At 42.3% G+C, this 25,469-nt stretch overlaps 1 long non-coding RNA gene across 15 annotated transcripts in view; it reads right to left on the bottom strand.

Moving 5' to 3' along the window:
• The window catches only part of LOC121277946, a 620,247-nt gene that overhangs the window by 297,689 nt on the left and 297,089 nt on the right, over positions 1–25,469 (bottom strand). For all 15 annotated transcript variants that reach the window (XR_005943011.1, XR_005943014.1, XR_005943018.1 and 12 more), the window contains one exon: positions 20,886–21,042. This is a non-coding gene — a long non-coding RNA (uncharacterized LOC121277946). The remainder of the gene's footprint in view (positions 1–20,885; positions 21,043–25,469) is intronic.

Genomic DNA, 25,469 nt, shown 5'->3' with positions numbered 1-25,469 from the left:
GGCCAAAAGAGCTGAGCTTCAGAGGTGAGATGAGAATGACTGCCCTTGACATAAAGGCAGCATTTGACTAAGTGTGACATCGAAAGGAGCCCGAGCAAAACTGGAATCAATAGGAATCGGGGGGAAACTCTCCGCTGGTTGGAGTCAGACCTAGCACAAAAGAAGATGGTTGTGGTTGTTGGAAGTCAATCATTGTAGTTCCAGGATATCACTACAGGAGCTCCTCAGGGTAGTGTCCTAAGCCCAACCATCTTCAGCTGCTTCATCTATGACCTTCCTTCCATCATGAGGTCAGAAGTGAGGATGCTCACTAATGATTTCACAATGTTCAGCACCATTTATGGCTCCTCAGCTACTGAAGTAGTCCATATCCAAATGCAGCAAGACCTGGAAAATATTCAGGCTTGGGCTGACAAGTGGCAAGTAATATTTGTGCCACACAAGTGCCAGGCAATGACCATCTCCAACAAGAGAGAATCTAACCATTTCCCCATTACATTCAATGGCATTACCATCACTGAATCCCCAACTATCAACATCCTGGAGGTTACCATTGACCAGGAACTGAACTGGACTAGCCATATAAATACTGTGGCTACAAGAGATGGCCAGAGGCTGGGAATTCTGCAGACAGTAACTCACCTCCTGACATTCCAAAGCCAACACCTACAAGGCACAAGTCAGGAGTGTGATGATACACCTTCCTGGATGAGTGCAGCTCCAAAAACACTCAAGAAGCTTGACACCATCCAGGACAAAGGAGCCCACTTGACTGGCACCCCATCCAACTCCCTCAACCACCAACGCATAGTGGCAGCGGTGTATAATATCTACAAGATGTACTGCAGGAATTGACCAAGGCTCCTTAGACAGTTCCTTCCAAACCCACGACCACTAACATCTAGAAGGATCAGGGCAATAGACAAGTGGGAACACCACCATGTGGAAGTTCCCCTCCAAGCCACTCACTATTCTGACTTGGAAATATATCACTCTAGCTGGGTCAAAATCTTGGAACTCCCTCTCTAACAGCACTGTGGGTGTACTTACAACAATTGGACTGCTCCGGTTCAAGAAGACAGCACACCACCACCTTCTGCAGGGCAATTAGGGATGGCCAATCCTGGCCAGTGATGCCCACATCCCATGAATGAATAGAAAACAAAAATCAGACAGCATCCTGACTTGGAACTATACTGCCATTCGGTTGCTGGGTTAAAACCCTGGGGTTCCCTCCCAAATAGCACTGTGGGTGTATCTACACCACGTTGTTATGATCCTAGACCAGACCCTCAAGTTCTTGGTACAATCCAGTTAGGGACCAGTAACATTTGGTTTTAAGTAGACAAAGTTTGAGATTAAGACACTTGCTAAGAGAACAAAGCCACAAGATTCCACAGGTTTTGAACAAACAAAAATAAACTTTACAAGGTCAGAAAGATAAAACAACTTACATTATTTATCTTATATTCCAGTATTCAGGGTTAATATGAGGTACACATGTATTAACAGGCAAACTATGGTCGAACACATCATGCTGAACACTAAATGGCAAATACAACCAAGGCAGAGTCCAGGGATTTCTCAACAACCCATCCAGACGCTAGTAACACTGTGTCAACTAACCTCATTGAAATTCCTTCTCTCTTCACTAAGGATTCCTGTCTTCACCTTCGAAGACCTCGCCTTAGAATTCTCTCCAAATGTCACTCCCACTCCATGATGGCTCACCTCGCAGGGTTTCAATCTTGTCTCCCGAGAGTCTGTTCCCCTGGGTTTCCTAGTCTGCACTCGAGCACCAACTCACAAGCACAAACCTCAGCTCTTCGGCTGTACCAAGAAGAACACCACTGCTCCAAAGGGGTACCTTCACCCCCGTGGCCCACAGCACAGAGTCACAACCTTCTGTTGCCTTCTTAGATCTCCAGGGCTTCTCCCAAGTTCTCATTACTTAAAGTTTGTCAATCTCAGCCTTTTTACTACTGGGAGCATCTTTCTTTGCTCCTCTCTTTCTTTCTTCATACTTTTGGGACCTCTGCCTGTTCCCTACCTGGGGCTCCTCTTCTGCGGCCTCTCCCTTACCCCTGCCTGGGACTCTTTTCCAATTGTGGCATTCTGCTCCCAGTCACATGATCTGAGGCTTTCGCACTGTTTCTTTCCCTTTCCTTCACAAAGGTGCACTGCTGTCAGAATGGCAAGCGCTTTAACTGCCGGAAGAGAAACTTGGAACAGAGCACCTGCAGCCATACACGCTGCTGCACACCGCGCATGGACCAAAACCCACAGCCTGCTGGGGATCGTGGTCCTTGGCCTCCAGCCGACGGTTAGGTAAATCTGAGTCTCTTGACAACATGAACTGCACTGGGTCAAGATGGTGGTGGATTACTACCGCCTTCTCAAAGGCAATTGGCGAAGGGTAATAAATGCTGGCCTTACCAGTGATACTCACATCCCATGGTCTAATTTAAAAAAAAGGCTTCACAGCAGAGTAAAGAGGGCACAAGTTTTTAAGAAAACAATGATAATTGAAACAAAAGCAAAATATTGCAGGAACTGGAAGTCTGTAATAAAAATAGAAAGTACTGGAAATACTGCAGTTCCAATGAAAGGCCAACGATAATTGAAAACCTTAAATTGTTTAACTTTTCTCATCTTCCTATTACTGTAAATTTCACTCCTGTATCTTGGTACAAGGTAGTCATATGCATGAAACATTTATATTGTCATGCACAAAATGCGTAACCAGTGTAGTATCGATACAGCTACTTACTTCAGAAAAACACAGAATTACTGTACAACTATTGTACACACGGTATAAACTGCCAGCCAGCATTAACCAGTTATGGTTATGATATTGTCACACAACCTTATTTCCAGATGAGAATATCAAAACAAACGATTAATGGTGAAAAACCTCCAGTCTTGATAAAGTAGTTGGTTACTTTCGAAACATTTCCCTAACAGCTAATTTGTATACGGGCCCAATGACATTTCATTTTGGATATATTTATCATGTGTGCAATATCTTTTCCTCTCTGTCTTTCTCTACAATATCTGAAGATGGTGGTGACTCATGAGGGTACAATTCAGTAGACTCTGACAGCTCTCTGGCACTTCGTTCAACTGAGAAGTCTTCATGTGTGAGCTTAGATATCAAGTGTTTGGCAGCCTATGTCATCGTGGAGTAGCACCATAGCCAAGTCCAATTTGCTGAGCAGGTATCCACGGGCACACTTTTTAGCTGAAGAAATAGAAAAGTGATAATCAGGGGATTTTCTCTCCTTCCCCAGTGCTCAGGAATGCTAGAAAAAAAGACCTGGGCACCAACCTAATTTTGGGGGTGGGAAGACTGGAGGCCAATGTGGGGTAGTGATTGGAGGCTGCAGTAGGGAGGGATCAAAGGCCAAAAGGCAGATCAAAATGTGCAATTAGGAGGGCAGGAGTATGATCGCGGTGGTTAGTGGAAAGCAGCAGGTTAGGGGAAAGGTCCTTTCCTCCTGTCCTTGGCCTTCCATTAATTGCTGGGTTTCCTGAGGTTTGTGAAACCCAGTTGGTAGGGTTAAATTTAAAATGTTTGTTAGTTCTGAGGCACACAGTCTCATTATAATCTTTATATTGCCAACCCACCACCTGGGGGGGGGGTTTGGTTGCCTGTGGTCCTCTCCTGCCTCCATTATAATCAAAGATGGGTGAGTCAGAGGCAGTTTTGCTTCAGGATTCAGATTTTTAGCATTTCTACATTCCACCTGAACCAAGCCCAACTGTTTTTGGAGGTTAAAATTGCCCCCTTACATTGATAAAGTACCTTTCATGATCTCAGGACATCCCAAAGCATTTTCCAGTCAAGTGTAGTCACTACTGTACATTTAAGAAACCTGGCAGTCCATTTGTGCACAGCAAGCTCCCACAAACAGCAATGTGATAATGATCAGATAATCTGTTTTGGTGATGTTGGTTGAGGGATACAACACAAGACACAATGCAACATCCCCACTATTAGCAACTGCTAAAATTAGCTAACTCAGCACTGATTGGGGATCAAATCAGAGGCCGCTTTGTCTGTACAGTTGATTGGGTAACCATGAAAACTGTGACATTGTGTCACTAAGGAATATTACATTATGCAATTATACACAAAGTGCTCACTCTACTCATGTACGCTGGTGCTGCACAGGAGAATTTGAAATGCACATTGAATGGGAACACTTTTAATCGGTCAGTTTTCAATTCTACTCACTTGCAAATTCTGCCACCGAGGGGGTTAGAAATGTAAACTAATTTCTTCCCCTCTCCTGCCATAATCCTTTGCGCAACTAATAGCAAAGCCAAATGTGTTGCTCCCGGGCTTCTATGTGATCAGCTGCCAAGAAGCACACCAAAGTACCTCTTTGGGATTTATCCTCCAATTTGCACTGTTCGCCTCCTAGGATGCATAATGGCAACCTCCACTTTGTACCCAATCTCAACAGCCCAATTTTCATTCGGCAAAGAGACAGTTGAAAAATACTTTTAAGCTAACCAACACTATTCCTTGTGCAATTACCGATGCATGAGTTAAAATGCTGTAGCTCAAGGGTATAGCATATCTGCAGATCATATATTAAGCTGGCTCACCATTCTGAACTTGAAAGCAAAATGCTCTTCAAGCACCCTCATATAATAAAGTATTGCCAAAATTGTAAAAAAAAAATGATTAGCTTAATGTTGCTTTTAGGTTAATTTTACATAGACGTGAGCAATTCAAGAATAAATTTGGAGAAGTTAGCCAAAACATGAGAATAGGAGTTGTGACTTTATTCTTGCAACTTACACAGGACTAAGTTCAAACTCAGCAGATGCAGTTGCTCCTTAGCAACAAGACATGTGTGGACTCTGCTGACTCATTTGAACCCATGTAGCCCACGCAGAAGCAGCGGCTGGACTGAGTAGATACTTAAGAGCAGCCAGCACATTTCTTTATTCACCACGAAACAAAAATGTCTGCATCATTGAGTATGTTTCTCAAACTGCCTAAGCTACTGTTCTCAGGATTCAAAGTACAGAGAAACACAAACATGTTTCAACAGTAACATCTCTGAACAACTAACAGAGAAGTAAAAACTGTTAGTGTAAATTTTTTAATGAAAAATATATACTGTGCTTAATGATGCACACAACTTGATTGATATTACTTAGTTCTGTCTCTGATGTATACATTTTATTGATGCATTCACATAGTAAATCATTGCAGCGACACAGAAGGATCAATGTGCAGTATTGTGCAGTTCAAGGATTTGATTTGCACTGTAATTCTTTCCCCTTTTTGATTGCTGAGTTGCGAATCTCAGTCTTGATCTAGTCAGAGGCATGAGCTGAGACCAGGCACCTCCCCAGAGTTGGGGTTTTTTGAACAGGCCCCTTACTTGCTGTAAACCCTCTTACCTACAAATCTCCTGGAAGTCTTGCATAGGGAACAAATGAGGAGGGGGAAATAACTACAGGGATTTCATACCATGTAAAAGCTCATGCATACTTTGTTGCATTAAAGATACATTTGTACTTACAACCTCTGCATTAGTTAAACAAAACCTGACTCTTATAAGTATAACTTTGTCGATGCAAGACACTGCAATAAACTTTAAACATGCTGATAAATGCACTTCAAACAAGAACTCTGTGTCAAAAATGCAAAACAAACCGACAAAAGTGGTGATGATAAACTGTCTCATTGCACAGCACGCCCGAACACACAACTCAAGAATCAACATTTGTAGATGAAAATTCACCCTTTTAGCATAAAGTGACAACAAAAGCTTTCTTCAGCCAATGCTACACACCAGAGAACAATTATATACCATCCAAAAAACTTCAGCATGAATGAAAGAATCCAAGTAGAAATCAAAGGCCAAATCAAACTAGCTTCAACCCAGTCCATTGCAGAATGTTTAAATAAGTCATTCAAAAAATGCTTACCCACTGTCTCTGACAGTTTTCTTCTTTCAAAAATACACTTTTTGTTTTGAGAACAAAAGACCTCATCAACTAAATACTTGGGTTTCATTTCAATTTGGCAAACACCAGCATATTGCCTACACATACCAGCAACCTCTCCCCCATTGGTCTATAAATGCCCAAAAGAGTTGCAGAAGCACAGTCTTGATGCTCATTGGAACAAAAATTACTCATGTATGCTGACTCACTAACCACCACTTCCTTTAGTTACATTTTTTACATTCCTCAGAGTATGACTGATCAAATTCTCAGGGTCACAGTATCTTGAGTGCTGTAGTTCTTGGAAGAGTAGTCTTGACTGATACCATGAGTGGGAAGAGGACTAAATATTCTTATAACAGACCCACACACTGCCACCCAAACCAAGATGTGATACCAGCTGGGGGAATACCTAAAGAAGCAATACATTGAGTTGTGCTCATATAGAAGTACAATGAAAAAGAATTTATAAAGGCATAAAATCATCCTTTGCTCCATTATCTGAACACAAATGTACAACACTCTTAAGGAAGCTGCTTGGAAAAATGCAAATATTTTTCATGCTCATTACACCATTGCATTGTATTTTGCAATTATTTCTGCAGGCTCCTTATCTTAAAAATTAGGCAGTAACATCAGTTTAAAATATAGATTGTATATTTAATTGTAAACCACATTACTGACTTAAATACAGATAGCTCTGGAGAATTAAGAGCCCTGTCCAGCAGAACTTCACACAACTGCTAGGCTCAGCTGCACAATAAAAAAATTATTGATTAAAAAATATCTCCCTTTGGAATTGAAAGAGTCCATTATTTTCAGAAGTGATTCTTGATCAAATGTAATACGTAAATGGTTTGTTGGCTTACAGTATATATAGGACTGTCCTTCCTGAAAAGAAGATATTCAAAATTACCACTTGCACCACATTTGCTAAGCTTGCTTCTGACACAGAACTGCTCTACTTTGTCCACTTCCTTAACACACTTTGGCTATCATGCCACAGTGCTATTTAGTCCTACGTTTACCGTAAAGCCTCTGCACAATGCTGTTAACTTCTACATAGCCCCTTTACCACCATTCAGCAAATACTTCCTGCAACCCCCAGAAAGGTGTGAAATATCAGCAAATGCAGCCGCACACACCACACAGAAACACTGTGCAAAACGTGCACAGGAGTGTGAGGCAGAAAGTGGCAGGCTGGGGGGCAGGGGGAGTCATCTGCATTTCTGTTAATGTTATCCTACATCAAAAAATGAAGTAACTTTTCCTGTTAATAGCATCAGCATAAAAATGCAAATACATGTGAAAAGCAAGTGTTTTTCCTTGCACAATGACATTTTCACTAAATTAATGAATAGAAGGTAATTTACCTCCACATGTCCAAATCTCCTCTTGGATTCTTGTACGTTTAACTGCTATTGAAGATTTACCAATCTCATCACAGTCTGCAAATAGTTTTGTGTTTCCCTTTACATTACAGAACAGCTTCCATTGCTTCTCTTGATGCTGCCAAGAATGAAACTAAGTCATACAAATTCAAAATTGCATGCATGACTCTTGGACTGAACTACATTACTGAATCTGTTTTGCAAAGTGCCCCTGAGTCAACAAAGAGGGAAATAGAAAATCAGCCACTAATCACAGTCCAGTGGCTTTTAATGGAAAACAAGCCCACGATTATAGAATTATGAAAATGCCTGTCTTTCCTCATTTTTTAACAACTGATTCTGCTTTTCATATTCATCTCTCTCCACTTTCTAACTGTTGGTCGTTCCATATAGACAATATTAAATTTCACTTCTTGCTCTCTAGAACATTTGATACAAGCCGCATATTCACAAACTGCTGGCAGTTAATAAACAAACCCTCCATTTGAAAACTGATCTTCTAAACAGCCTTGTAACAATCTCTTCTGTGCATGGCTTACTATCGGAATAATTGCTCTGTAGAGTCAGCTGGTTCCAGGCTGGACAGCTTTTCTCGTATAGTCCTCTCAGCAATTGCCTGCTGATGTGCAATGGGGAGACGGTGAAGAACTTGACAGAGAGTTAATTCTCTGTATATCCTTGTGCTCCCTGAACATAAATCGACATTGGACTATGTGCAGGAGAAAGCTGTAATTGTGGCAGCATTTCTAGCAGAATTAAGCAGACTCACACTGATCCCCTGGGGGACAGCAGCACCACAGGTCATTGCCTTTAGTTTTTAAAATTGGTCCTGAAGATGGGGGCGTCACTGGCAAGGCCAGCATTTGTTGCCCATCCTTAATTTCCCTTGAGAAGGTGGTGGTGAGCCACCTTCTTGAACCGATGCAGTCCATCTGGTTCAGGTACACCCGGAATGCTGTTAGGGAGGGAGTTCCAGGTTTTTGACCCAGCGACAGTGAAGGAACAGCGATATAGTTCCAAGTCAAGGTGGTGTATGGCTTGGAGGGGAGCATGCAGTTTGTGGTGTTCCCATGCATTAGCTGCCCTTGTCCTTCTAAGTGGTAGAGGTCATGGGTTTGAAAGGTGCTGCTGAAGGAGCCTTGGCGAATTGCTGCAGTGCACCTTGTGCATGGTACACACTGCTGTCACTGAGGGGGTGAATATTTAAGTTGATGGTTGGGGTGCCAATCAAGCAGCTGTTTTGTCCTAGATGATGTCATGCTTCTCAAGTGTTGCTGGACCCCACTCATCCAGGCAAGTCTTCCATCACACTCAAGGGAGAAAATTGACTGTAACGTTTTCCCCAAATGCGCCATCATTCCAGCAACTGTCTGCTGAATGAAAAAAATGGCACAGAATAACTCTCTAAAATTATCACTTAGAGGTCTGCTTCATTTAATTGAATCATCTGATCAAGGAAATCAAAAGTCTTCAACCAGTATGATTTCCTTTGTGGGCTTTGTTGAGATGGATTATACTATAGATGTCAACTGGGGTTCAGTGGTAACGATCTTCTCTCCAAGCCACGAAGGTGGAGGTCCAAATCCTACTCAAAGGCCTGAGGGCAAAAATCTAGGCTGCCATGCCAGTACAGTACTGGAGCAGTACTGTACCATTAGGGCTGCTGTCCTTTGAATGAGACATTAAACCAAGGCCTCATCTGCCCTCTCAGGTGGACAGAAAAATCCCAAGGTACCATTTCGACAGTGAAGGGAGTTCTCTACAATGTCGTGACTAGAATTTAATCTCTCAAGCAGCATCACTAAAACAGAAAATATGGTCACTATCATAAGGGGAGGGGGGGGTCTCCCAATGTGCATCACAGGCACCTCCTCCCCCTGACGATAGTACTCCCCCTTCCTTCCGACCTCTTTAAAAACTTTTGTGAGAGAATAGGCTGCCCACTCCCACATATCTGCCCACACCAACTTTGTTATGGCGTGGGCAGCATAATATTGGGCTCAACTGCCTTGTTAACAAGCTCAATTGACCCCTGATTATTTGTTTGCATATGGTGGGCAGGCTGGGCATGATGGCCCAAATGTCCTACAAACATACAAATTAGGGGCAGGAGTAGGCCATTCCTACTCCTTGAGCCTGTTCCGCCATTCAGTAAGATCACGGCTGATCTGATTGTGGCCTCAACTCCACATCCCATCTACCCTGGATAAGCTTTGACTCCCTTGTTGGTCAAGAATCTATCTACCTCTGCCTTAAAAATATTCATTGACACTAACTCTACCACTTTCTGGGGAAGAGAGTTCCAAAGATTCACGACTCTCAGGGAAAAAAATTCATCTCAACTCCATCTTAAATGGGAGACCCATCATTTTTAAACTATGTCCCCTAAATCTAGTCTTTCCCACAAGGGGAAACATCCTTTCAACATCCACCCTACCAAGTCCCCTCAGGGTCTTCAATGCTTCAATAAGATCACCTCTCAATCTCCTAAACTCCAGCTCTGTCTAACCTTTCCGCGTAAGATAAGCCTCCCTATCCTAGATATCAGCCGAGTGAACATTTGCTGAACTGCTTCTAACGCAGCGTTAGATTCTATGGTTCTGCTCTACGGCCTTATTAATATTTACTGAACAAATTATGCTCTGTATATGGGGAGGGAAAATCAATGTTGAGGGACTGAAAGGCATGACGCACAAAGAAATTAAGCTCACATTCTTCTTTCCCTTTCTACATATCCCAGAACATAATTGTAGAATGTTACAGTACAGAAAGGAGCCATTCAGTCCATGAAGCCTGTGTTAGTGTTCTGTTCCACAATCTACCTATTCTACCTCCCACTCTCCTCCTCCTCTCTCTCTCTCTCTCTCTCTCTCTCTCCATACCCAACAACATTCCTCTTTTTCAAGAAAGTATGTAATTCCTTGTGAAACATAATGTTTGGCCTGTTTCAACAATGAAAATAGCGATCAATTGCTGTAGATGTCTTTGTGTTTGGTCTCCTCCAGTACATTGGAAACATGAGGTTTGATTGTCCATTTTTATCTGCAATAAATGATCTGTTAGTAAAAGTGTGGCTTTGAGACAGCCAGTTTCCAAGAACTGACTTCCTCTGGGGGCGATTTTTATTGAGTAATTTAGGAGGTAAAAGAGGTAAAGACAGTTCTTAAGCTGAATTGTATTTATTGCAACAGGACACTTTGGTAACAGTGTTGCAGCCAGCATTCGAACTGGCTGTTTGCACTTAAAATAGTACCGAAGACTTGTGCTTCAGAACTAGCTGCGCCCCTAGCCAAACTGTTCCAGGGCATCTACCTGGCATTGTGGAAAATTGCCCAGTATGTCCTGTCCGCAAAAAGCAGGACAAATCCAACACACCCAATTACTGCACCATCAGTCTACTCTCGATCATCAACAAATAATGGAAGGGGTCATTGTCTGTGCTATCAAGTGGCACTTACACAGCAATAACCTACTCACTGATGCTCCATTTGGATTCCACCAGGGCCACACAGCTTCTGTTTCCATTATAGCTTGGATCAAACATGGACGAAAGAGCTGAACGCTAGAGGTGAGGCGAGAGTGAATGACCTTGACATCAAGGCTGCATTTGACCAAGTGTGGCATCAAGGTGCCCCAGCAAAATTGAAGTCAATGGAATCAGGGGCAAAACTCTTCACTGGTTGGAGTCAAACCTAGCACAAAAGAAGAAAAGGAAGGTGGTTGTGGCTGTTGGAGGTCAATCATCTCAGCTCCAGGACAACACTGCAGGAGTTCCTCAGGGTAGTGTCCTTGGCCCAACCATCTTCAGCTGCTTCATCAATGACTTTCCCTCCATCATAAGGCCAGAAGTGGGGATGTTCACAGATGATTACACAATGTTCAGCCCTATTTACAACTCCTCAGGTGCTGAAGCAGTCCGTGTCCATATGCAGCAAGACCTGGACAACATCCAGGCTTGGGCTGAAAAGTGGCAAGTAACATTCGTGCCACACAAGTGTCAGGCAATAACATCTCCAACAAAAAAGGAATCTAACCATCTGTCCTTAACATTCAATTGCATTAACATTGTTGAATCCACCCTATCAACATCCTGGGGGTTACCATTGACCAGGAACTGAATTGGACAAGCCATATAAATACTATGGCTACAAGAGAAAGTCGAGGATAGGAATTCTGTGGTGAGTAACTCACCTCCTGACTCCCCAAAGCCTGTCCACCATCTACAAGGCAAAAGTCAGGCATGTGATGGAATATTCCCCACTTGCCTAGATCAATGCAGCTCCCACAACACTCAAGAAGCTTGACACCATCCAGAACAAAGCAGCTTGCTTGATTAGCACCACATACACCACTTTAAACATTCACACCCTCCAATACCAACACACAGTAACAGCAGTGTGTACTATCTACAAGATGCACTGCAGGAATTCACCAAGGCTCCTTCGACAGCACCTTCCAAACCCACGGCTACTACCACCTAGAAGGGCAAAAACAGGAGGCACATGGAAGCATCACCACCTGCAAGTTCCCCTCCAAGCCACTCACCATCCTGAATTGGAAATATATCGCTGTTCCTTCACTGTCGCTGGGTCAAAATCCTGGAACTCCCTACCTACACCACATGGACTGCAGCGGTTCAAGGAGGCAGCTCACCACGAGACATCTCAAGGGCAATTAGGGATGGGCATTAATGCTAGTCCAGCCAGCGAAGCCCACATCCCATAAATGAACAAAAAGTTAAAAAAGAAAGTGCCTACTAGCACCCACTAGTGAGGCTTTGTGACACTGGTGTGGCAAGCGATTCAACTAACAACCTCTCCTAACGGTGACCAGCTGCATGGGAGTAAACCCCACATTGATGTTGATTTCGAGGACTACTGAAACGGTATTCACCATTCCATGGTCGTTGCTGCTGCAGCTGAGAAAAGAACCTCAGGAACAAACCTGGGGCAGTATTTAACATCCTGTGGGTGGGCGGGCGCGCGCCTGACCTGAATGGACATAAAATAGTGCATAATGGCGTCAGGCGAGCATCCCGACGTTATCGTACACTCACGCAATATTTCGGTCGGCGGGCCCATGCGAGAGTCGATGAAGAGGCCTATTAAGGCCCTTAATCGATTAATTTAAACCCATTTTTCGCTGCCCGTCCAACCTCATGGCTGGCGGGTGGGCAAATTAGCCAGGCGGCATTTTGATTTTTTTTTTAAGCAAACCTCATCCACGGGCGTGATGAGGTTTCCACGATTAAGTAAAAAATAAACATAAATTATTGGGCAGAACTTTTATTCTGTTGATGTTACTGGGAGTGAGTCCCATGTCAGGACACATTTTTCAGATTTTAAAACTCTTCATTTTTGATATTAAAATTGTTCGGCTCCCCGAGGTAGCTCCCTGCCCTCAGGGAGCTTTCAGTGCACGCTCCCCTGCGCACACGTAGGCATTTGCGCTCGGGCTCCTCCCACGTTAATTGGCCAGCCAATGTGAAATCGCAGTTAGGGGCCGATCGTGGCTGGTAAAGCGTTTCCCGGCTGCTCCTGGGCCCGCCCACTGTGCCTGCCCGACGACCCGATAATCCTGCCCCTGGAGACTTTCTGAGTCACTTTGTCAGCACTTCATCAACATCCAAGCAACATTGATTCTGGAAATTCTCTAAGTACTCCACATAACAAAAGAATAAGTGCTATGCTACTCTACCTTACAGGAATCACCAAGAGAAAGGGATTGCTTGGTCATGGGCATCTTGTTAGGGGATTTCCCTTGGTCTGGATGAGAAATGGGCCAGGCCAGGCTGAGAAGAATCACCTGATTAAGGAGGGAGGGGTTCTAGGAGGCTGACAAGGACGAGGTGATGTCCTTCCCTCCTTGCAGGTACAGGACATCCCCTCCTGCTCTGGACAGCCTCCAACTGGACCTCCAGTGATGCATCTGAGAGCCTTTGCACACCGTCTCGTTTGGTCTCTGTGCCATCTTGCAATATGCTGCTGCTGGTCAACCAGAGCTCTCCACACGCTCAGTGAAACTAGAGTGTAAGAAGCCCACATACACTCTCTGCGACAATTGAGTCCAACCAGCACTTGAGTGCTAAACCCACAGATGTCTTAGCACCTCCAGGCAAGTTCAAGTTACGGTAATCAGCAATTAGGACCAAATTTGTGTGCTAAATCCAAATTTTCAAACAGGTTTGCCATATTAGCATTGCATCCATTTAGCATCTGTTGGCAGTCAGCAAAATAATCCCCTACAAGCTAACAGGGCTGTACTTCCCTTTTAATTATAACTATTCAGTCAAATGAAGTAGTTCATTTGGGCTACGTACAGGTTTCCATATACCTACTAGTAAGCTGTTACAGGGTGTACAGTCTCACAAATATCTTACTAATTGCTCATCTACGTAAATTACCATTAGAATTGAAACTCCCTTGATCATAGCAGTGCAGCAACATTCTGCAACTTCCACCCAACTCACCTTCAAACTGCCTATTTCAATGCAACAAACCTAGATTTTGTAATCAAATTGCCAAGCATTGTCTCCAGAGTCAATATAATTTGGTTTCAGTGAAGAACATCTAAAAAGAAAGTCTAACCTGCACTTAATTCAGACTACATTAGGTTTAATTTTGCATAATTTACCCACTCTTTCCCATCCTTTCCAAACTGCATGGACTCTCAATGCTTCAGCGAATTGGCTTCCTCCAGCCAAATGTCCCCAAATGTACCTGTTGCTTCTCTGAAACTGCTCCCTCTTTTCCAGCATCACTATTCGTGCATCCAACCATCAAACTTCTCCCCTTTGAAAATTCCTCTCTGAATCCCTCCACCTCATCACCTCTCACCTTCTGGTCAAAAGTCTTTAGTCCTTCTCTTTCACCATGCCCTTTCCCCTGCCCAAAAAATGTTCACGCATAAGAACCAGTCACCTGAACATACACATGATGAAAATTATGTCCATAAATTTTTTAAAAATTTAATAACAGAAACCTCATCCTGCCCTTGGATGAGGTTTCATCAAAAATGCAAAGCCTGCCTAGCAGATTCGCCCCTCCGCCAACCGTAAGATTGGATGGACCACGAAGAATTGGGGACAACTGGAACTTCAATGGGCTTAATTGCTCTCTTACTTGTTGGCGGGGGTACTTCCAACTTTTGCGCATGCCCACCAACCGAAATATCAAGTGAGAGTGGGATGATGTCAGGACGCTTGCCCGACATTGCCACGCTCTATCTTACACTCGAGCAGGCCGGGCGCATGCCTGCACGGCGACCTAAAAATTCTGCCCTGTGTTTCCACAATCCTGGGATTTCTTTCTGTACTTTTTTTACTAATATCAAAATCTAACTTGTTGTTGCATTTCTAGTGGTGCTAACATTTTAAAATTTATTCGTTCACGGGATGAGGGTATCGCTGGCAAGGCCGGCATATATTGCCCATTCCTAACTGCCCTGAAGAAGGGATGGGCGATAAATGCTGGCTTTGCCAGCGACACTCACAACCCATGAACGAATAAATAAATAAATACCACCACTGGAAGTGCAACAATAATTTAGATTTTGATGACTCAAGTTGGCATATATTTCCACGACAGCACCAAGAACCTTCTTGTACCTCACTCATGGCTATTCTCCATATGGTATCCTACATTGTGTATGTTAGCAAGCAACTCACATGCTGGGAATTACAATCAAGCCTAATATTGTCCTTGCCAAACATCCAAAATTACATATTTTTCCAGAATGATACAGTCCATCAGCATCAGTCATGAATAAAGAGATATTAGTTCAGGTGGCCAAAAGTTTGGTCAATAAGGTAGGTTTTAAGAAGGGGTTGAAGGCGGAGAAAAAGGTAGAGAGATGGAGAGATTTACAGAGAGAACTCCAGAGCTTCGGGCCTAGGAGGCTGGTAGAGTGAAGGAAATCAGGCAAACATAAAAGGCCAGAATTGGAGGAGTGCCAAGATCTCAGGGGGCTGTAGGGCAGCAGATCGGAGGAGGTGGGGGGCAAGACCATGGAGAGATTGAAAAATACAATGATAATTTAAATTTTAATTTTCAATCACTGGTAAACCTCACTTCACCCCTCCAAGCAACACATTGATTGACTTAATGCAGACCAAGGATCAAAATGAAAGGCAAACAGTAGCAGAAGACAAATTTAGATTGGATGCTGTCCCAGGAACATAGTGTCCAAAGTACTCAAAAACTCTGAAATCAACGCTGGGATGTACACTGTTTACAATCTATATTAATGACTTAGACAAAGACACCAAGAGTAGGGTATCCAAGTTTGCTGATGATACAAAGCTAGGAATGTAAGCTGTGAGGCTGCAAGGAGAGATAGACTGGTTAAAGTGAATGTGCAACAAGGTGGCTGATGGAGTGCAATATGGGGAAGTGTGAGGTTATTCACTTGAGTAGTAAGAACAGATTAGCAAAATGTTTTTTAAAAGGTGTGAAACTTTCTAAATGTTGATGTTCAAAAAGACTTAGGTCTACTTGCATAAGGAACACAGCAAGTTAGCATGCAAGTACAGCAAGCACTTTGGAAGGCAAATGGTATGTTGACCTTTATTGCAAGGGGATTGGAGTACAAGAATAAAAGAAGTCTTGCTGTAATTGCACAGGGCTGTGGTGAGACCACACCCAAAGTACTGTGTGCAGTTTTGGTCTCCATATTTAAGGAAGGATATACTTGCATTGGAGGTGGTACAGCAGAAGATCACTAGATTGGTTCCTGGGATGAGAGGGCTGTATCGATGATCAGAGACTGAGTAAATTGGGCCTATACTTTCTGGAGTTTAGAAGAATGAAACATACAAGATTCTGAAGGGGCTTGATAGGGTAGATACTAAGAGGTTATTTTCCCTCATTGGGGAATCTAGAGCATGGAGGCACTGTGTCAAGATAAGAGGTCAATCATTTAGGACTGAGATGAGGAGATACTTCTTCACTCAAAGGGCTGTGAATCCTGGGAATTCTCTTCTCCAGAGGGTATGGATGCTCCATCATTGAATATATTTAAGGCTGGGATAAACAGATTTTTGGTCTTGCAGGGAATCAAGGGAAACAGGCAGGAAGTAGGTAAAAGCAAAATACTGCAGGTGCTGGAAATCTGAAACAAAAACAAAAAGTGCTGGAAAAACTCAGCAGGTCTGACAGCATCTATGGAGAGAAAGACAGAGTTAACAGTTCTTCAGAGTTCTTTTTAGTTTTTGTTTGAGGCAGGAAATAAGGTTGAGAGAGAAGATCAGCCATTATCATATTGAATGACGGAGCAGACTTGAAGGACCATATGGTCTACTCCTGCTCCTATTTCTTATCTTCCTATTTAGTAATGAGGGAAATTGTAGGTTCCTTCTTTTGTGGATGAGTTAGAAGGGGTTAATTAATCTACCTCAATGAATCGTGCGCCACTATGAGGGAGGTTCAATTTGATATTTTTAAGATGGCATTAACTACATTTGTAAAGCAGATCAGTGGAAGCAAATTTTACAAATACATTTTGTATCCAAGCTAAGAGTTCTACCACCTCTCCCTCCTCCAAAAGTATGCCTCCTTGATGTGGGTGTACTTATTATCCAGCTACAGAATTGGGGGCCTAATCCCAAGGTCAATTATTGCACTGTTAAGAAAGTGACGATAAAAAAATTGCCAGCATTTTCAAGAAAAAATTACATCAAACCAGTACTTGAGAGCTAAACATATGAAATAGGAGCAGAAGTAGGCCATTCAGCTCTTGAACCTGCTCTGCTATTCATTAAGATCATGAATGATCTGTATGTGTTTCGAATTCCACATTCCCATCTACCCCAATAACCTTTGATTCCCTTGCCTCACAAGAATCTACCTCTGCCTTAAAAATATTCAGTGACCCCACCTCCACCACCTTCTGAGGCAGAGAATTCCAAGGTCATGCAATCCTCTGAGAGAAAAAAAAATTCTCCTCATCTCTGTCCTAAAAGGGCGACGCCTAATTTTAAAACAGTGCCCCCTAGTTCTGGATTCACCCACAAGAGAAAACATCCTTTTCACATCGAACTTGTCAATACTGTTCAGGATCTTATATACATCAATCAAGTCACCCCTCACTCTTCTAAACTTCAGTGGAAAAAAGCCCAGCCTGTCCAACCTTTCCTCATAAGACAACCTGCTTATTCCAGGTATCAATCTGGTAAACCTCCTTTGAACCGCCTCCAATGCATTTACATCCTTCCTTAAAGAAGGAGACCAAAACTGCACATGATATTTGAAATGTAAAGCATAACAACTTTACCTTTATGTTCAACTCCTCTCATAATAAAGGATAGGATTCCATTAGCCTTTTTAAACCTACAGGTGCCTGTTTAGCACCTGCAGGAAAGCTATGATAATCAGCAACTAGGACCAAAATTGACAATAACTGGTAGCTTGAACTTCAAAATCCTTTATGCAGATCACTTCGTCACTTCTGGTAAAACATGGACCCCTCCTCCCTCTACTTCACCACTGTTCCTCAGCACACTCACTGTAGAATTTGTTTCCTGCACCTTGCCAGCTGTCACCTTACCTTCAAATACATTCCTTGTAATCACGCCATCATTACTCTCATAACATATCTAATTCCTGCTTGGCTTCTGTTGCTTTCCTGTGACCTTACATGAAAAGCACTATATAAATTTAAGAGACACTTATTCAAGTATCAACAATGACTCAGTGGTAATAAACTTGGTTCTGAACCAGATGATTTGTGGGTTCAAATCCAAAGGTCCAGACTGACACTGTCGTGCACTATTGAAGGACTGTTGCACTCTCAAATGTTCCATTTTTGGATGAGACCTTACTTCATCTACCCTTTCAGGTAAAAGATCCAATGGTACTATTTCAAAGAAAAGCGGGAAAGGCCTCCTGATGCAGGGTCAATATCGCTTCCTCAACCGACACCAGCAAAATAGATTATCTAGTCATTATCTAATTGCCATCTGTGGGAGTTTGCTGCGTGCAAATTGGCTGTCATGTTTCATACATTACAACAGTGACTACACTTTGGATGTAGTTCACTGGCTGTAAAATGCTTTTAGGCTGAGCTCATGAAATGTGCCATAGAAATGCAAGTTCTTTCTTTTTCCCCCCATTCCTTACTTTAAATACAACCATCTTCTTAAAAAAATAATGATGCAACAGACAATTAACCCCAAAATACCTTCTGCAATAAAATAATCCTTATGCTTCTCTATTGAAAATCCTATATTACGTACACGCAAAACAAATAACTATTGAATGAAAGCCAGTAGTTTTCAGTAAAGGTTACAGTAATATTACTGGAATTCTCCATTTAAAGACTGAATTCAAATTTTAGTCATCAATATTTCGGCAAATTTGGTTATTACTCATAGCTGTCAACTAAATCTCCGATTTGAGAAAAAAACATTTTTAAAAAGTTTGTTTCAATTTCAAAAGTAAAACCTCAGTGGCCGCAGAACATCTGCCACCAAGTGAGGTCTGCCTACCGCCACCATTATTTAATGCACACATAGGAGGGCTATAGTAAAATATAAGTCACTATTTTCTCAGCTGATTAGGGCTATAATTGAAAAAAATCCCATAAGGTGCGGCCCAAATTTTAGAAAAAGACACGCACATTTCAGCGTTAATATCATTAGCTGTCTGACTTTCAAATAACTCATACGCGTGATCGCCGTATTAGAAAGACAATCCACATCAATAGCGCTTCATCAAAATCAACACATGTCCCTGTCATATACTATAAAGGAAACCTAATTAGGTACAATGTTTTTAAAAAGAATTATGACCTACCTTTGATCCACTGGGTAAAGAATGTGCACTTCCATCTCTTGGCTGGCAAGATAGATTACAGAGCTTCTCTTGTCTGTAATCCACCAGTGCCACATATTGAAAATGTGATGATGAACTCTCGCTCTCATTTTGAGTCACAGAGAGTGTTTGTGACAATTCTCTAAGCCTGTCTACGGCACAGCTGTAAATGCAAGTTTGCTCCAGATGTTTCTAATCAACATGCAGTGTCTATCTAATAGTGCAAATATGTTCTCATGTGGTATAACTCAGGTATTCCTCAATCAGTTGCCAATCAGCACCCCATGCTCAACAATTTATGGAAATGGCCGAATTAAACTAGTAACTTGATTCAATCTTAGTACGTTCAAGCTCAAGGCAAAGTTCAATAACTTTATCTAGACTAGGGTTAGCCATGTGTGCACTGTAAAATAAAACACAACAGTCAAGCATATGTGAGAAGGCCTCTGGCCGACTACAGAGTGTTTATTTTTTGATGAACTCTCCTTCATATTTTAAATTGGGTAGATGATAAACCTATTAGATGACTTAGAGACTGCAGCTGGGTTCTATCGCCTCTAGGTGCACAGTCTTTGAAGATTCAGACAGCTCTAAAAAAGCAAATTATTGAAAACCTTACAAGTGATCATCAGCTTTTTTGAACACCTTTGAAAGACTGTCCATTAAATGCTTTTTACTAGAACACATATAGAGTTAAACAAATTGACTAATCAAGAACTAAATATTTGTTTCCAATCCAAACATGTGGGTACACTAAATTCTTCCTTTCTTCTCTCACCTGATAGTCTTATCTCTTTGCTGTGGTATGATTTGATGGGTGTTGGGCACCTCTGGTACCCTGCCCTAGCTGATCATTATTTATAAGGAAACCTCAGCAATGAGGTGTCTGAAGCTTATTCAATCACATCAGCAATACAACTTAATATGAACCAGCCTTCATGTGACTTCTACATATTCATTATCTGCACTTCCAACAGGAGTTCCTGGATACCATCAGGACCTTCGTTTTAAATCTATAAATCCCTGTAACTGAAATCACTTCTATAGAAAGAATCATATTTATCTTTCTTTTCTAATCACACCAATTTAGACTTCAGCTGGTTTGAATCCAGCTTTATTGCTTGGTACTTATCACTCTTTGCTTTAGCTGAAAAGAGTGTCTCTTTGTAGTAATCCAGAACTTTAAATTTCCCTATCACTTCATAAATAATTATCCTCACTTCTGAGTGACTTTAACTTGTGAGTAGACATTGTTCAAACTGTAGATGCTTTATGACAGCCTTTACCCTTGAGCATCACATCACACCTGTAAGAGTGTACTAAAAAATTTGAAATAAGAGAAAGCAATGGGCAATTGCTAAAAGTTCAAATTAATTTACAGAACACGTATTGCAGATACATTAACAAAAGGACAACACTGTTTAAAAGTTCATTATGTCTGCCAAAGCAACCCAACTGTACACCGGTTGTGACATTTCATTAAAAATGTGTGGCTAAAACCTTCACAGTTTCAAAATACAGGAGATGCAAAAATCAACACCGCCAAGAGAACTTTCAGCTGCCAAAATAACTTTGTGATACATTACTTCTCAAGCTTTAGCTATTCTCTAATGCTTCAGGCAATTGCTTTGCTCAGCTCGATATTGGTTGACAGCTTTGCATCAGTATCCTGAAACATGAAGGAGTCAATCATTATTGAATAAATGCAGGTGCTCACCAAGTTATCTTCAGAGTGCAGCTAATAATGATTTTTCTTAACTACAGGAGCTGATACATTATGCAGTTGAGCATTGAGGCAGTATAGTTGTTCGTTCTCCAGTATCCTTCCTCTTTAGCAGATCTGTTAGCTTCAAGCCACTTCCATCTTTATACTTCTGAAATAATTCAATACACATAATACCAAATTCAAGGCAACTGTATAGGATAAAACTGCATCAGAATGAGACGTTACTGTTATGTTTAGACAGCAATTCTCCAGTGTAAAAATGGGTGTCTGTTCCTGTTGATGTTAATAAAATCCTGCCCAGTTATAGACGTTAATATTCTGGATAAAAATCAAATAAACCAATTTTGTATTAAAAAAAAACAAACTAATTTATATTTTTAGAGTACTAGAATTCTGCTATAAAACTCAACTCATAATGTGGCATAGTGACCATTTCTTCTTCACCTGTGACTCATATGCCTTTGGAACTGAATCCAAAGCTCTCCAGCTTGGGAATGTTGCAAGAGCACTAATTACAAAAGGAAAAGCTGAAGGTTAAAGAAGAAAGGGGAAAGAGAACAATGGTGACTGGGAGGGGAAGACGGCAAGGGAGGGAAGACAAAACAACTGGCGAGGAAACAAAACACAAAACATGTCATAAAAAACAAAACATGCAATCCACTTTCCAAGCTAGTCAAACTTGTGGATGAGATTGGATGAGATTGTCAATCAACAGCAGTTTTGTTCTACTAGCTAATGGAATCTAGTAATTTATTTGGGACAGTCCATCTCAATTTCCTAAAAGAAGTTCCTGAGGATTGATTGCCACATGCTAACCTGAGCCCTGACCCCAAAGGTGAAAGAGCAGTTTTCTAATCTGAACAAAAATTCCAAAGTTGAAAGACATGAAAGGGGAACATGAGAACAGATTCCATCTAAGAGCTGAAAGGGGCAGTAAGCTAACCCCTCTTCCCCTAGTTAGGGTAGTTTTATAGAACTGGTCACCTTCCTTCACCTCGCCCCATAAGAACATACATAGGAATATACGAATAAGGGGAAGGAGTTGACCATTTGGCCCCTCGAGCCTGCTCCGCCATTCAATAGGATCATGGCTAATCTGATGGTAACCTCAAATATGCATCCCACCTACCCCTGATAACCTATCACCCCTCCTTGTTCACCAGGAATCTATCCACCTCTGCCTTAAAAATATTCAAAGACTCTGCTTCCACCACCTTTTCAGGAAGAGAGTTCCAAGGACTCACGGTCCTCTGATAGAAAAAATTTCACCTCATCTCCATTTTAAATGGGCACCTCCTTATTGTTTAAATAATGATCACACAAATAGGTTTTTAAAGGACACATGTTCACCTTGAGGACTGTAGGACTGTAAAGTGTTTGACATGGCTGTTACTTCTTGAACTCTATAACATGATCGTGACCATGAGATTCGCATAATAAAATGAGATGGAATTGTAATTTTAAATGTTATCTGATAAGAAAATTTAACATTTTATGTCACAAAGATAAAAATCTTGAACTGTAGCTCTTGTTAACCAACTTCCATTAGTAATGGTATCTCCTGTAGCCACAGATCCAAACTCCCAGTAATGTCTTGTAGAGGTCAGCTTGAGTCCCAATTCAGATTTATTCTCTGCATTGTATAGAAACAGTGCAAGAATATCCTAACTAGATCCAATACTTGAAAAGCAGATTCTGGTAAGTAATATTCTTTGATGATAAAATTTAAAAGCGCAATTTTTCACAGGGCATCACAATTTGAACATTACACCACAATTGTATCTATCCACTATTCAGTTGAATATTTGAAATTTGCTGATTCAGATTAATTTGGGTATCAATTTGAATCTTGGGTTCACAGTGCCAAACAACTCTAGAAAGTTACTTCTTGAACATTTGGTATCCTAGGTTCTACATCGTAGATTCGTTTTGCTTCATATCAATATCACTTGCAATTACACAGAAATAGCCCATTCAGCTCAACTCACTGAGTAGCTCATTCAGTAACTCGCCTCCCGGCTCCTCAAAACCTGTTCACCATCTACAAGCCAAAAGTCAGGGCTATGATTGACTGCTCTCCACTTGCCTGGATGAGCGCAGCTCCAGCAATACCCAAGAAGCTCAACAAATGATCCAACAGAGGACGCTGGTGAGAAGTGACTGAAGCATTCTGGGAGAAGTCACCGCAGACACTGCGACTCAGGAGGGAATTGAGGAGGACCCATTGTCAAAGAACGGAATAGCCCCAAATATTACATTGCTGTAGTGTTTCCATCCCTCCCTCCTCCTCAAACTTAAAAAGAGAGAGGAAGAGGCAGTGCCTTCAGGAGTGCACCAGACCTACGGGGGACACTTTCTGAAAGTGGATTTTAAAGAAAAAGCAGCTGATTGGTGAGTAAATCCTGGGAGCAGACTTGGAGGGAGGGGCACCGGAGCGGTGAGTATAAGTCTACCTTACCTCGGAGATTCATGGCCTTGTCTCCAGGGAGCAGACTCGGAGGGAGAAGCACCGGAATAGTGACCTCGGGGCACAGAGTAACTGAAGCCAAAACTGAAAAAAGTGACATCACAGGAAAGCTGTGACCTGATTGGTTCATAGGAAATCTGCACCAAATTTGAAAAAAAAACACTGCAAAACTAATTAATAAATTAATTATTTAAGTCGAGATGGCTGGGCAGGTGATGTGCTGTAGCTGTAAGATGTGGGAGCTGGCAGTTCCCAATGCGAGCCGCAGTAACCACATCTGCAGCAAGTGTTGGTTGCTGGAGGAACTCCGGCTCAGCATTGATGAGCTGGAGTCCGAGCTCCGGACGCTGTTGCACATCCGGGAGGGGGAGAGTTACCTGGATGCTTTGTTTCAAGAGGCGGTCACACCCAGTAGATTAAGCATCTCAAGTTCAGTCAGTGGTCAGGGTCAGCAGGGTGTGACTGCAAGTGAGGCAGGTAGAGGGATCCTGTGTTCAGGAACAGAGGAGCCTCAGCTCTTGACCTTGTAGAACAGGTACGAGGTACTTGCTCCCTGTGTGGATGAGGAACAGGGCTGTAGGGGGGATGAGCCAGCTGACCACGACACCGTGGCACAGAAGGCCATTCAAGAGGGGAGACCAAACAGATAAGTGGTAGTTGTAGGGGATTCTATAATTAGGGGAATTGATAGCATCCTTTGTAAGCAGGATTGACAGTCCCACGTGGTATGTTGCCTGCTCGGTGCCAGGGTGAGAGACATCTCTGACCGGCTTGAAAGGATTTTGGAGAGGGAGGAGGAGGATCCAGTTGTTGTGGTCCACGTCGGGACAAATAACATAGGTAAGACTAGGAAAGAGGACCTCTTTGGGGATTATCAGGAACTAGGAACTAAATTAAAGAACAGGTCCTCAAGGGTTATAATCATTGGATTACTACCCGAGCCACATGCAAATTAGCATAGGGATGCGATTAAAAAGGGAAGTAAACATGTGGCTAAAGGAGTGGTGCAGGAAAGAGGGGTTCCATTTCGTGGGGCACTGGCATCAGTATTGGAACAGGAAGGATCTGTACCACTGGGATGGTCTCTACCTGAACCGATCTGGGACCAATGTTCTAGCGAAAAGGGTAAATAGGGTGGTCAACAGGACTTTAAACTAGAAAGTGGGGAGGGGAGGGAAGGGTAAAACTCCAAGAAGTGTGACTAATGGGAAACAAAGCAGCAGGTTAGTGTGTTGGCGGGGTGGTGGGGGAAGTGGGGGGGGGGGGTAGTGGATTCAACTACATGGAAAATTATGAAAAAACTGATAAGAAAGGAGAGCCCAGGAGAGGGTATTAAAGTCTCCAGAACACAAAATAGGACAGAGTGTTTGGAAAGGGCAAGGAATCTAACTTCAAGCACATCGGATAAAGGGACAACAATGAGAAGGGGGACGGGAAATACAGGACTGAAGGTGTTGTATCTGATTGCACACAGTATACGAAATAAGATAAATGAGCTTGTGGTGCAGATTGAATTTGGCAGGTATGATGTGGTGGGCATCACGGAGACATGGCTGCATGGGGATCAGTACTGGGAGCTAAATATCCAAGGATACACATCCTATCGAAAAGATAGGCAAGTTGGCAGAGGGTATGGGGTTGCTTTGTTAGTAAGAAATGAAATTAAATCGATAGCAAGAAATGACGTAGGGTCAGATGATGTAGAATCTGTGTGGGTAGAGTTGAGGAACCGCAAAGGTAAAAAAACCATAATGGGAGTTATGTTCAGGCCTCCGAACAGTAGTCAGGATGTGGGGCACAAGATACACCAGGAGATAGAAAAGGCATGTAAGAAATTCAAGGTTACATTGATCATGGGGATTTCAATATGTTGATAGACTGGGAAAATCAGGTTGGTAGTGGATCCCAAGAAAAGGAATTTGTGGAATGTCTACGAGATGGCTTTTTGGAGCAGCTTGTGGTGGAGCCCACTAGGGAACAGGCAATTCTAGATTTAGTGATGTGTAATGAGGCAGATTTGATAAGGGAGCTTAAGTTGAAGGAACCCTTAGGAGGAAATGACCATAATATGATAGAATTTACCCTGCAATTTGAGAGGAAAAAGCTGG

This window comes from Carcharodon carcharias, chromosome 5 (genome assembly GCF_017639515.1).
Source record: "Carcharodon carcharias isolate sCarCar2 chromosome 5, sCarCar2.pri, whole genome shotgun sequence".
Classification (NCBI taxonomy): domain Eukaryota; kingdom Metazoa; phylum Chordata; class Chondrichthyes; order Lamniformes; family Lamnidae; genus Carcharodon; species Carcharodon carcharias.
This window is presented reverse-complemented; position numbering and strand designations above follow the sequence as displayed.